Below are 14,941 nucleotides of genomic sequence, written 5' to 3'. Positions count from 1 at the left end.
TCCGGGGGTCCCTCAACGTCAGGGGGGAAACCCTTACCGCCTGCCGACTCCCCCCCGGTGACCCAAGCCTTCATGTCCTCCTTCATGGCTGATTTAAAAACTGAAATCGGGTCCCTCAGGTCGGAGGTCCACTCATGCGTCAAGGAGCTACGCAAAGAGGTCACGGATCTGGGCGACCGGGTTGACGGACTGGAGAAAACGGTCGACTCCTGCACCGAGGACCTGGAGCAGATCTGGCAGAGGGTGGCGACCCTGGAGGAACAACATATCCAGCTCCAGATCAAGCAGGAGGACCTGGAAAATAGGGGGCGCCGCAACAACCTCCGCATCCGGGGTGTGCCACTCGGAGAAGAGGGGTCCGCCCTGTCTCCGGCTTGCGGGGGCTTATGTGGCCCTACTCCTGCACGCGGTGTGGGGCGAGGAGGACGCCCCCCCACCGCGCCTTGACCGCGCGCACCGGGTCTTCGGGGCAGGGGGAAAGACAGGCCCACTACCCGACATCGTCACCAGGCTCCACTACTTCACGGAGAAGGAGGCCATACTGAAGGCGGCGAGGGACAACCCGGACCTGCGTTACGGAGGGCACAAGATTCAGATCTTCCAAGACCTGGCCCCCACCACGCTCCACAGAAGGAAGGTCTTCCGCCCGATCACGGAGAGATTCAGGGCCCTTAATATCTCCTATCAGTGGGGACACCCCTTTGCCCTCATCTTTCGGTGGGAAGACAAGTGTAGGGCCCTCAGATCCTACCGAGAAGCGGTGCAACTGCTCGGCATGCCGGAATCCCCGGACCACAGCCCGCCTCGCCCTCACCATCCAGAGAAGGCCCCGCCGCGCCCCGACTGGTCCACGGTGCGCCGACATCGCCGGTCCCCCCCAGTGGATAGCCTCTCCACCTCACAGGCCAAACAGGACATCATCGCGCACATACGCACCCTCGAGGGGGACCGGGAGGAGCAGGCCTCCCAACTTCCTGCCTCTGGCACAGAGGGAGAGGATCGTCCTACAACACCGGGAGACCAGTGACCGCAAACACTGAGACTCAAGCTGCCCTGAGCCTGCACTCGACCCCTGGATGACTGGACTGGTCTCATCATGCCCCGGCGAACTTGTTCTCCTATGTGACCTCTGGCTGCCTGGCCTGGACTTGAGGGTCTCTTGCCTCGTACTTCCTCCGGACTTCCATGTGGCAGCGGGGTGGATGGGCAGCGAGACGACCAGACTTCACCCACCCAGATCTCCGCTCCTCCACTTTGTCCTGTAGGAAGTGACATTCCTGTGTTCATCCAAACCCTCGGGTAGAGGATGTCCGGTACTTGGGACACTGTACGATGGCCCTGTTGGCCTGTTTTGGTTGTGTTTTTTCTGTACTCCCTTTCTTTTCCTCCTCTCTCTTTTTTCCCTACTTTCTTCTCGCGCTGCCTTTTCTCATGGTCTTCCCCCTGCGCTGGCGGAATGGTGGCACGGTGGGCCTTGCGGGTGCTGGTGCAACGGGGTTGGGAGGTGGCGACCTCTACCCTGTCTGAGGGGGGAGATGCTCCATGGGTGACTGCGCGACCCCGCCCCCCCTAGCGCGATGACAGCGAACATTCCCACACCCCTGAAGGTCCTGTCACTCAATGTTAAAGGGCTCAACTCCCCCAACAAGCGGAATCAGCTATGGCGCTATCTCCTACACCACTCCCCCGACATTATCCTCCTCCAGGAGACGCACCTTCTGAAGGGGGACACCAGGCGCATGGCGCACCCTAGGTATCCCATACAGTTCTGGGCCTCTTCTGACACTAAAACGGCGGGGGTAGCTATTCTCTGCAGGGCTGGCATTAGGCGGGGACCCAAGAAACCCTTCAAGAGTGCAGACGGGCGTTTCCTCCGAGCCTCGGTACAGGTGGGTAGTGTGCAGTTCACCTTGGGTTGTGTATATGCGCCCAACCAGTCGCAGGATAAATATCTCCAAGCGCTCTTGCGGGACCAGCTTCCACCGGGTGACCCCTGCACGATCCTGGGCGGGGACTTCAATTTAGTGTGGGACCCGGAGCTAGACCGAGCAGGGGCCCCCTTTAATGGCGCGGGGGCAATGTCTTCTGCCCTTCGGGCGCAGATTACAGACCTGGGGCTAGTGGATGTGTGGCGCTACCACAACCCGGGAACCCGGGACTACTCTTTCTATTCCCACTCCCACAGGACATACTCCCGTATCGACTATCTCTTTACGTCCCTTGATCTGACCCGAGATTCCTTGGCTGCCGCTATCTCCGACATTTCCCTATCGGACCACGCACATGTGGAACTACTAATACAAGATCCGCTGACCCGACCTGCTCGGGAACGGAGGTGGGTTCTCCCGCCGAGTGTCCTTCGAGACCCGGAGGATGTTGCTAGCATCCGTGATGCCATAGACTTGTACTTCGCCATCAATGACACTCCGGACTTGCCCTTTCACACGGTCTGGGATGCCTTTAAGGCTACCATCAGAGGCCACATTACCTCACTGGCGGTGGCGCGCAGGCGGGAGACGTTTAAGCTGGAAACCGACCTGGCCAGTGAGATCAAGCAAGCGGAAACCCGAGACAGAGACTGCCCCTCGCAGGCGACTAAGAGAACGCTTGCCAACCTCAGGGGGCAACTCCGCGTGCTGCGCACTAACAAGGCGGAGCACTCCCTGCTGGCGCTCAAACAACGCTATTACGAGGGCGGGGACAAAATAGGACGCCTGCTGGCAGGCAGACTGCGGGCACGTGCGGCCAGGGCCCACATTGCCACCATCAGGCGGCAGGATGGCACCTGCGCCACCACTGAAAAAGCTAAGCAAGAGGCATTTGTCACCTATTACTCCTCCCTGTACGGAGAGGAGCCAACCTCTGCTGAGGCGCGGGAGGCCATCCTCACAGACTTCGAGGGCTCCCCGCTGTCACCGGCGTGTGCGGCCGCGCTGGAAGACCCCCTGCAGGAAGAGGAAATATCAGCGGCCGTCAAGGACCTCCCTCCAGGGAAAACCCCGGGTCCGGACGGACTACCGTTGACTTTCTACCGCGTATTTCTGACCCAGCTCCGCCCGCACCTGCTGCGGCTGTACGGTTCCTTCTCCGACTCCACTGGCCCGTCCACCGACATGGGCCTGGGGGAAATCGCCCTGATCCCTAAACCTGGGAAAGACCCTGATCTGTGCGCCTCCTATCGCCCTATCGCCCTTCTGAACACTGATCTCAAGATCTACACCAAGATCCTGGCCAAACGGCTGGACCCGTACATGCCGGGATTGATCAACCCGGACCAGGTGGGATTCATTCGGGATCGCCAGGGGGCCGATAACGTGCGCAGGTTGGCACATCTAGTGGGGAAGGTGCGACACTGGGACATCCCGGCCTGCCTCCTCTCGCTGGACGCAGAGAAGGCCTTCGACCGGGTCGATTGGACCTTCTTGAGGGCAGTCCTCCAGAAACTTGGTTTTGGCCCCACGATGATCGCTAGGTGCATGGCCCCCTATCTTGGCCCTCAGGCCAGAATCCGGGTCAACGGTCAGCTGACGCCGCCGCTCTCGATACACAGGGGCACGCGACAGGGGTGCCCACTCTCACCGCTTCTGTTCGCCCTCGCGGTGGAACCGTTAGCGGCACTGATTAGGCGTGCTCCCGGTATCCACGGTATCCCCCACGGGGGGCGCAACAACAAGGTGGCGCTGTTCGCGGATGACCTCATCCTTACTCTTACCCGCCCTCGGGACTCCCTCCCGGCGGTACACGATGCTCTCTCCCTTTTTGAGCGGGCGTCTGGCCTTAAAATTAATCACGCCAAATCCTGGGCGCTCAACCTCACCGTCCCTGAAGAGGAGGTCACCTTCCTGAAAGGGATAGTGCCCTACCGTTGGGCGGAGAGCCACATAAAGTACTTGGGATTGGACCTGACGCCCCACTTGGATACCTGGTCCGCGCGGAATTGGGCGGCCTGCCGCAAAGAAGTCCTGGCGGACCTACGGAAATGGAAGCCCTTGATGGTTTCCTGGCTGGGGCGGCTCAACGCGGTCAAGATGTCGGTCCTCCCCCGTATTCTCTATGTCTTTTCAATGCTTGCCCACCCCAATCCCGCTCCAATGCATTAAAAGCCTCCAACGCGACCTCACGTCCTTCATTTGGGGAGGTAAACGCCCCCGGTTCTCGCAGAAAGTTCTCATGGAACCAAGGGACAGGGGTGGTCTCGCCTGCCCGAACCTTCTCCACTACTACTGGGCGGCGCACCTCCGGTTTGTCATAGAATGGGGTGTGCGCGAGAGCGACAAGCACTGGTTCCACATGGACCGGGTGGTCACGGGGCGCACCATTTGGGACCTGCCTTGGCTGCCACGAGCGGCGCGCTCTAGGAGTGAGTATATGGCTGTTCCGACGAAAACGGTTCTGGACGTCTGGGACAGGGTAGCGGTGCCCAAAGGCCTTACCACGTTTCCCTCTCCACACACCCCCATCGCTGGCAACCCGCACTTTCCCCCTACAGCTCGGACCCGCGCTTTTGAGCGCTGGGTACAAGGGGACTGCAGAGTCATAGGGGACCTCTTCCTCGGCGGATCACCTAAATCGTGGCCCGACTGCAGGGAGGAGTTCGATCTACCCTCGACCGCCAGCCTACAATACGCCCAACTGCGCCATTGGACCATGGGCGACGACGTGTACCGGGCTGCCACCAGGGCCTACACGCCCTTCGAGAAACTGGCACGCTCCCTAGGGGGGCTGAAGAGACTCATCTCCCAGATTTACAACATACTGCAGCACCCCACCTCGCCACCCGCACACCCCTACCAGAGGCAATGGCAGTCGGTGGCCGGTGCCGACATAACACCTTCTCAGTGGGCTAGGCTGTGGACCGACATCCCCAAAACCTTTCGCAGCATTCCGCAAAGGGAAAACGCCTACAAGGTGCTTACGCAATGGTACTATACCACCCTGAGGCTCAGCAAAATGTTCCCGAACGCCTCGCCGCTGTGCTGGAGATGTGGCACTGCGACTGGCGACTTTGTACACATCTGGTGGACGTGCCCTACCCTATCTGGAAGGAGGTCCTTAGTCACATCAGGAGGGTGTTGGGCTTCCCCCTGCCTGAAGAGGTCTGCACGCTCTTGCTGGGTATTCGACCCCCTGCGCTCAGGGCCCTCACGCGCAGCGATTGGATCCTCACACTACACATGCTAGGCGCTGCCAAACAGCTTATCGCTTTGTACTGGAAGCGGGCTGAAGCGCCGCCGATAGCCTCCTGGTTTGTGCGCCTCTGGCAGGTCCTGGCTATGGAGCTGCTCACGGCGCGGATACAATCGAGAGGCGTGCGCTTCAAGGCGGTGTGGGAACCCCTCGTGCGCCACCTGTGCTCCATCAGCTATGCGCGCCACATGCCCCCTAGGCTACGCGCTCTACATCTGTTTGAGGATGCCCTGCTCCCTGCCGACCCGAGCAGATTATGCCCTTGACCACTCCCTTGAGTACTGGCACTGTTGCGCCCCGCCGCGTCACGCACCCATCTATGTTTTGCCCCCCTGCCGGCAGCTGATGTCTTCTTTCCTGACTCCTCTCCCTCTCGACTCTGCTTAATCTTCCTCTGCCTTTTCTTCCTTCCTACTTGCCACTCTGGCTTCCGTCCCCCTTAGGGGCAGTTTGAGCCCCGTTGGGCCGTTGAACAAACGTGGCACTGCAGTTAGCACTACTAAGCACGCCTCCCCCCGCACAGCGATGTGACACTCGCCTGTGGTCTACCCTCGCCATCAATGCCCCTAAGCCACGCGGCCAGCCCCCTCCGTGGGGTTGTAGGCAGGGTGCTGTGTTAATGCTTCACCCCCCCCCCCCCCCCCTGGAAGGTTTACGCCCAAGCGTTCTCTTTCTGCACGGCCGGCCACGGCACGGGGTTGTAGGCTTATCGCTGTGTGCACAATAAAAACAGATTTGAACAAAAAAAAAAAAACATCACCTGTGCAAGGTTACCCTGTATGCCTTTTCCAAAAGAGCACTTAATGTGTCATGCATCTGTTTGATGAGTGGGAAGTAAAAGAAAAATGTCTGAAATGTCTGCTTGTATGCTATAGTGAACCAACCAAATACAGCCTAATCAAAGGGGCATTTTTCTATCAAATGATAGAGATATTATTTTCCATATATCATTAATGAAACTCCAGCATTCAAAACCGAATATTAACCCAAATGGTACCTCCAGAGGCTTGAGGGAAACATATGTGGCGTGTATATTATTAGTATGGTTGGAACACATGATTGCATCTTATGAATGTTCTTCAGTACCTCACTTGCTTAGTGAGACTATCTTGCCGTTCTACCACCCTCACTCTGAATAACTTTGTTCCCTCTAAAATGCTTCCATCTTCCTAGTGCTGACTGTGCCAAAGACGGAATAGTTTCAAAAAAGGGGGGTCACGTCCATTATGGAGGTCTGGTAGTGCTGACTGTGCCAAAGACTGAATAGTTTATAAAAGGGGGGTCACGTCCATTACGGAGGCCTGGTAGGACGTAATTAAGTCTACAAAAAAGGGTACCTGGCCACCAATTTACAATACTGCTTATTTATTTCAGCAGGTTAAGGTGCAACGCATTCAGTCGCTGTACCTTACTTCGTCGCTTGGAATTACTTCGATTTTTTTTTTTAACATTTTCCTTTTCAATAGAGCATTCAAAAGATACATACTTCATCTTACAGAACAAACTTGTGATGAACATGTGAACAAAAATTGTGCAAAATACAAAAAAATACTCTGAAATATGGGTACATAACATTACAAATTATGTGCAGTTCACATTACAGACAATTACGCCAATCAATATTATTGATACACAAGCTGCCTCTAACCAAAGTCCTTGTACTTTGTTTCTATTAGGGAGCAAGCTAACTATGGGGAAAATAAGTTAAAGTTCTCTCTTTAGGTGTGTCTCTCATTAACAACCCTCTCGAGAGTCCAATGAATTGGATTCCCTCATAGGTGAAAAGGGAAAATTGCCGACACGTTTCCAATCCCCTTCAGAGTTTGGGGATTATCGTCAGGGCTGAACCATGGTGTAACACTGAATGGTGGTGGAATCACTATCACCAGACGCCATCTCTCTTTTTCTGCATGCATGATGTCTTGAAACTCAAATAATCTTTTAAGAAAGATTTGTGCTGGGGCAACAGTCTTGACTCTACACCTAGAGTCAGTGGTTGTCATGTTGTTAGACTCTTACATACTGCACGAACAGAAAACAGGAGGGGGTAGGGGAAAGGAAATCATAAATGCAAACCTTACTATGGTGTCTATTCGAATGTAGGAGAGTTTGCATCGTCAGGGGTATCACAGCAGAGGGCGAATTTTCGATTGACTGCAGTACCCCATTCACACATCATGAAGTATGAACAACATTTTTCCCCAATAATGTGTAATACTTGAACCACGGGCTGAGGATCAAAAATACTATACATACATACTATAAAATACTATACATCATTACTTTCACTCCTCCCCAAGCCTTTAAACCCAGCAGTAGAAAATAAAATAGTGCAAGCACTGCAAAAGCAGTTGCGCTTGATCCAGTAGAGATAAACACATTCCAATCGCTGACTCTGTACAAATGTTAGCAATAATGCAAACGCATTATGCATAGTCTAAATGTTCTACCATATTCAAAATGAAAAATAGCACTCTTTTCCATTGAGAAGTGAGGCAACGAAAGCACTGTGCATGTGTAATATTGTTTGTGCCATTGTGTCATTTTTCATATCTGGTACTAATGTTCAGGAAATATTAATTCTTATATGGGCAATCAAAAGTACTGGGCCATTAAGGTCCTGAATAGTTTTCCTGAACCTTTGTATTTGAGCTACAGCTTGTTGAAAGTGAGACAATAGTGTTGATGAATCCCAAGTGTACAACCGGCTTGCAATAAAACGAAACACTTAAGAGGACCAGTGATACAGGTCAGGCATGTTCTGGTTTCTAAGGTTACCTTCTATCAACACTCCAGAGACTCTACTATAGTGGTCATAGAGACCATGAAAAAGGGCAAACTGGTCTTGGGAACTCACAGATGGGGGCCATTGCAAAATTTCAAAATGTAAATCAGTTACATTTATCTCACAGTTCTTCACATTCAATTGTGGCTTCACTGATAAGCATTCGTATGGGAAGAAGTTTTGCAATCTGATTCTGGTCCCTTTTATTATGGCAAGCCTCTTTCAACTCCTAAAATAAATGATACTGATGCATGGGCCACTCTCACACTGGAGTAGTCATATCTAAAAAGGCAAATAAGCGGAAATGCCATCATGGTGGAAAAAGAATAAGTATCGGCATATTTCCAAAGCCAGACAAGACTGTATGTCACAGGAGGGACATTCTACCCTTTCTTGGGAACACTTATGAATGTAAAGGGCCTGATGAGCATTTATCAAACTGCAATGAGCAGTCTGAAATATGTTGTGGAATATATCCTTATGTATTATTGACTAGAAGTCACAGTTCGCAAGCTCATTATGCGCTATTTGAGAAAACACATTTGCTGGTTTTAATTCTGCCACCCTAGCATAGGTTAATGGTCTATTCGGTGCCACCAAATAATCTCTATTCTTGTCTTCAGCATTCTGTGAAGGTGAAATCGTGAGAGAAGAACAGATCTGTGTAAAACACATTTACTCTTTTTGCAATATTTCTATACAGTTTTGAAATTCTCTATTAATCATATGAATAGTGTGCCATGTTTTAAGGAGCAAATAGCCAATATTAATCAACCAACAGCAAAATCACCTTGCAGTTGAAACAATCACTTACACTCACATAAAGGTGGTAGGAAGTCCTAAGAATTATTCCCTGGGCTCATACCCAACAATTAAAATGTTCTCAAGAGGGGAAAAAAGACAAAATACTCAAAATAATGATAAAGAAACAAAAAAACACAGCTCAGTGTTAAAATCCAGACAAAACACAACATCGCATAAAAAGAAGCAAGAAGGGAAAGGCTGCAGGGCCCGATGGGCTACCTGCAGAAATCTATAGAATCCTAGAGGCTGAGATAGCCCCCTTTCTCACTAAGCTTTTTAATCAGATTATTCTTGAAGGTCATACCCCTCCTTCATCATGGGACAATGCATCAATTACGCTCATTTTGAAACCTGGGAAACCTAAGGATGCCTGTGAATCATGTAGGCCAATATCAATTTTAAATGTGGACTATAAGATCTTCACCACAGTATTGGCCTTTAGGTTGGCCCTGGTAGCCCCGTCAGTCCTTCATGCGGATCAAAAAGGGTTTGTAAAGGGGCGACAGTTATACGAGTTGACGTATGACTTAATAGGGGCAATTGATATAGCGGTGTCACAGAACTTGTCCTTGATCGCTCTCACGCTGGACGCAATTAAGGCCTTCGACAGGGTCAATTGGGTTTACCTGTCAGGGGCCTTGGCCAAGTTCGGCGTGGGTGAGGGATTTAGTCGTGCAGTTGGTCTGCTGTATGATAGCCCAGTGGCGAGTCTACTGATTAATGGGGAGCTGTCAGACCCTTTTTCTATAACCAGAGGGACACGGCAGGGTTGCCCGCTCCCCCCCTACTGTTTGACTTTTATATTAAGCCTCTCGCGCAACAACTGAGGAGAGAGATTGCCATCAGATCTTTTTGTCACAGAGGGAGGGAGAGGAAGGTAGCTCTATTTGCCGATGACCTGCTTATCCTCACATCAGACGTAACTACGGCTCTCCCTGTAATATTTGAAATTGCTCGGGGGTTTGGTCGGATATCAGGGTACCAGATCAATACATCAAAGACAGAGATGTTGGTTTGGAACGATGATGTGAGTGCATTGGAAGTACAGGCGGGCGAATAAATGCGTTATTTGGGCCTAAACATAATAAAGGATCTTAATAAACTTGCTATAGTAAACCTCACAGCAGTTGCTAAAGAATGTAGGAAGTTGATGCAGTCATGGTCCCACCTTCAATTGTCCTTGATTGGGAGAGTAAACTTGATTAAAATGTCCATTTTGCCCAAAATCTCATTTCTTTTCAATACCATTCCCCTTTATTTTGATCAGACTTATATATCCAAATTACAGTCAGATATTACTTCTTTTATTTGGAACAAACAATTACCGAGAATAGCTTGGAAGAAGCTTAGAAGGCGATGGGAGAAGGGGGGCTTAGCAGCCCCAGATTTAAAACTATATGCTTGGGCGTTTCAGCTGTCTCATACTCAAATGCTCCTAAAAAGGCCTACTGACCATGGGGTAGGCGCAATGTTTTCAGCCATGTTGGATGGGGAAGGTCTCAGCCAGTCGAGTTATCTATTTAAATTTGGCAACCCGAAATTTTTTTAAAAGATCAAACTGAAGGTTCTATATGGACTGGCAAAAATGTGGTGTGAGGTAACAAATTCAATCAAACAGGGGTATTTTTGCGATAAAACACTGCTTTGGGGCTTACCTGAAAGCCCAGCCTGGCTAGAAGACATCCTAGCCATGCCTTTAAAAGAGGCGGGCCTTAAAGTATGGGGGGGCCTCTTCTATGAAGGGGATTTTCTTTCGTGGGAGCACCTCCAGAATAGGATAGGTCCAACTATTTTGAGGTTCAAATACCTACAAATGAGTAGCTGGGCGCAGGCTTATAAAATTCCACCTTCAAAAAGAAACAGGTTCCCTCTTGGAGGGTATAGCCAATTAATAACCAACTTAGTGAGCATTGGTCCGACTAAAAGCGAGATCTCACAATGGTATAAACTTTTACTTGAGGAAACGGATGGGGAATTTAAGCTACCAGTCCAGCTGTGGGGTGCCTTAACAACTGACCAGGATGTACAAAAACTTTGGTCCACCTCTTGTGAGCTCTTAAAGAGTATAGTAAAGCCTTCATGGCTTCGCAGGAACCATCTCTACACCCTCCATAGGGCGTATTACTCTCCCCAGAGATTATTTAAATTTGCCATAGGTAATCCAGTGGCATGTGCAAGGTGTGGGCTGCAGGCAGCATCAGACATTCACATGGTTTTTGAATGCCCTCGGGTTGCTACATTTTGGGAAGCTATTGGTAATACTCTTACAGCGTCGTTGGGCTTCCCAGTTATCATTGATCTACCTTTAGTGATTTTTGGGATCCTGACAGGATCACAGAATGCAGCTAGAAGCCTAGTGTTCTATACAGTCCTCTTGGCAAGGAGGGAGATTTGCAGGAGGTGGAAGTGATGGAGCAAGGATTCGCACGTAACGCGACTTGCTCTCTTTCATGAACCTCGCCTAAAATCATAACTGTACTAACTCCGATTGTTTGTCATTTTATTTGTATTTCCCCAACACACGGGTGTCCCTAGGAGGCTTGCCTATGTGTTTTTCATCATAATCACGCTTGCATATTAATAAAATGGCCGCTTTGCAGAAATCCAGTCTACGCATGCGTCGGTCATACCCATGTGATGTGACGCACTCGCAATCTGGAGGGAAAAGTTCGCACATGCGCATTGTTGCCAAAATGGCCGCTTGTCTTTAATCATGCTTCATGCTATCTTAAGCCGCTTTTGTATATGCATCTTTTCTGCACTAACTCTTAATGCTATAAGTATTATAAAATAAGGGATTAAGAGTAGTTGGTCATGGTGTACAGTGTATTCATTTTATTCTGTGTTATTAATTTGTTTTCGCTTACTTTTCATGTACCGCGTAAATGAGGGCCTGGAAGAAGGGACGGGAACCATATTGAAGCTGACGTATCCCTCATCACGTGACCTAAGATCTGGGACGTGCAGCAATGGAACCTGGCCAGTTGGCCATTGAAAATGGGACTGTCCTTTCCAAGCGCACCTTCGCCCTTGAAGACTTGCTATTTTTACTCTGAATGTGCAACAATGTTTCAAACCTTTACTTTACTATTGTACTTTCCCACACGTATGCCTGGGAACCCAGATGCTAGGGGGAGGGTAATGTCACGTGAAAATACGTAATAGAAATATAGGTGGTGACAAATGTCTTAAACCACCTCCCTTGACCAATCAGAAGATGGGACTTTGTCATTTTGCAACATTTATGGGTGGTCTCGGGGACTTAAAACTGTATATATAGCCTAGCTTAGCTTAGAGAAATTGTCCGACTTGTCCGAGTAGCAGACCTGTCACTGACCCTACGAACTCTATAGGTGCCTGATACAGAGTGCTGCGGAGCATTCTGCCTGAAACTTTCCACAAACTCCAAGGGGTGGAAATTAGTCCTAAGTGCTAAGCGAAGCACTTTGCTGGGAGATTCGAAAACCCAATCGGGGTTATTGGCGGATTCCGTGCAGAAGAGGGGGTAACGCTGGCGTTACATCCGAAGCTGTGAGGGGTTGGTCGTGCCTTGGTGAACCCAGTCCTGACCCAGACCTGAGGGGTATCCTGTCCTGACAGTCCATGAGCTGTACCTGCTCACCTTCTGGTATTCCTGAATCCTTGAGGGTCCTTGTCCCGTTCTTTCCCAACTGACCCGTGGCCAGGGTTAGTCCTCATTCTCACTTAGGTAAATATTGGCATAGGTGTCTGTCTATACTATACCCTTAATTTTCCTCTTCTAATTAAAGCAATCTTGCCTGTGATATTCTCCATTTCTCCTTGGAATGTAATTTCATGCAATTGATTATTAGTAAATGTTCCACTTTTACCATTCCTATAGGACATTGTTAAATCCGACTGTTTATCTAGATTGTTCCACTTATTCCCTTTCCCTTAGTATGGTTGCCGTGAAGTTAGTAAGGATAGCATAAGGTTTAGGAATTAATATAAAATTATTAGGTCACACATTAGGTCCTCCTCACGTCTTTGCCCTAGTTTAAACCATATTAGTTAATATGTTTATTATGATTCATGCCCTATAGTGTTCCCTTTTACTCTATGATACTCACCCTTATCCATAGTTACATTCTGGTTCTGATTCTAATCATTGATGTATTGCTTTGCATTTGCCTCCTTGTAATGGCATTTTCATCTTAAACTTACACTATATAAAACCCTTAAAACCATCAAGGTGTCTGTGGTCATTATACATTAAAGTGATATTAATGGTATTAAAGTGTAAAGTAGAATTTCTCCCTTTTAGGAAACCCTTATCACCTGTCCACTGCTAGCTCCTGATCCGTCAGGAGTAATGTGCCTGTGGTAAGTCAGGTAAATGAATAGTAAGTGGTGTAAGAGTCACCCAATCGATTACTCATAGGAGCGCGCATATATTGGAAATCACCTGGTTCACCCCAGTAAAACGTTATCATTGAAATTGAATAAAACATTTTTTTACACGCCAGGGCCCAGTGCGTGGAAAAGAAATTCGGTGAGCCGGGTGACCTGCGCGCTCTATCAGAAGGACCCCCTAACTCCTTTCCACGGGGACTGGCTGGCATCTAGTCTACAGATGGCACGAATGGACCTAGCTAGGCCGGGGAATCAAAGCAAATCCAATGATTACACTACTATGGTGCCTATGTTTTGCCACAAGCATTGCAGCTATCCGGTCGTAGCCCGGCCCAGGCCCTGCAGTAGGCTTCCCCAATGGTAGCCAAGAATGAGACTAAGCTAGTGACAGCTGAGGGATGCTTGGTCCCCCCACTACATTTGATCCCTTCCAGTTATAATACTGAGACAGCTGATTTATGGCTTGTTCTATATGGCTTTCTTATACCATGGTGGAAATGAGGGAAAAAAAAAAAAAAAAAAAAAAAAAATAAACACAACATCACGTCAAAACAAAAATGAGTATGACATGAATGAATGATTGAGCGCATTTATAAAGCGCACGGCTACTCAGCACGAGTATCCCGGTGCTAATGGTCCCCATCCACCTTTCCAAGTACCCCTAGTTGCAAAATAGCCAGTTTTTGAACTGTTTCCTAGGAAGCCAGGTCGTTTATAGATCTGAGGGTCACCGGGAGGAGGTTCCAGGCTTGGGCTCTGATGTATACAGAAAGGAGATGGATACTTCAAGATAGATTACTCAAGTTACTTTATTTAAGTTAAGATGTTAAGTTAAAAGATAGAAAACGATAACCCCATCAGGAGCAGCTGTCCTGCTGCTCAGCCCTCACCCAACTGACATTCACAAACCACTCACATTCCATACATCGAACATTCCACATCACATGCATTCTAGCTGAGCAGCAAGAAGATATAAGATACAACATATCTCCCTTCGTTGGGGAACAATTGCATTATGAAACACAATAGATGAAACAATTAAGATAATAACAATATGGAAAGTACATTTAGTCAATGAGTTGAAAACAAATAAATATGCAATACAATTCCACACACCTAGCATCCCAACCAGTCACAAACGGACATAAAGGATACATCCTGTCACACACCATACCACAACTCATCAAACTGACAAAGAAGATACAGCCTAAGACCATATATAACAGAAGATACATCCTGAGACCATATATAACATCACCTCTCGCACACAACTATGCTAGGAATTATACACTACACAATAATCTGAGCAGAGCATTGGCCAGACCGGTACAACGAGCAACACACACAGGAACACACCTTAACAACATATATATCAGGAAACAACGTGTACACCTCAAACAAATGAACGAACATTCAGAAAACTCATTCATGCGCCACTCAACACAACACAATTACTAATAATGATCGACCACAAACAACATAGCCGTCTCAGCAAAGCGCATTCCCAACACAACCCTGACGTGTGAGGGACACTCCCAACGCAACCATGACGTGCGAGGGACACTGCCAACGCAACCTTGACGTGCGAGGCAACAGACATTCCCATCGCAACCCTGACGTGCGAGGTAACAGACATTTATAGACATTCCCATCGCAACCCTGACGTGCGAGGCAACAGAAATTCCCATCGCAACACTGAGGTGCGAGGGACACTCCCAACACAACCACACCACTCATACACAGCCCTTGTTGTGGGACAGCTCTTGGTGACTTCATCACCTACTACCAAAC

Source organism: Lissotriton vulgaris, chromosome 6, assembly GCF_964263255.1.
Source record: "Lissotriton vulgaris chromosome 6, aLisVul1.2, whole genome shotgun sequence".
In the NCBI taxonomy this organism is placed as follows: Eukaryota; Metazoa; Chordata; class Amphibia; order Caudata; family Salamandridae; genus Lissotriton; species Lissotriton vulgaris.
This window is presented reverse-complemented; position numbering follows the sequence as displayed.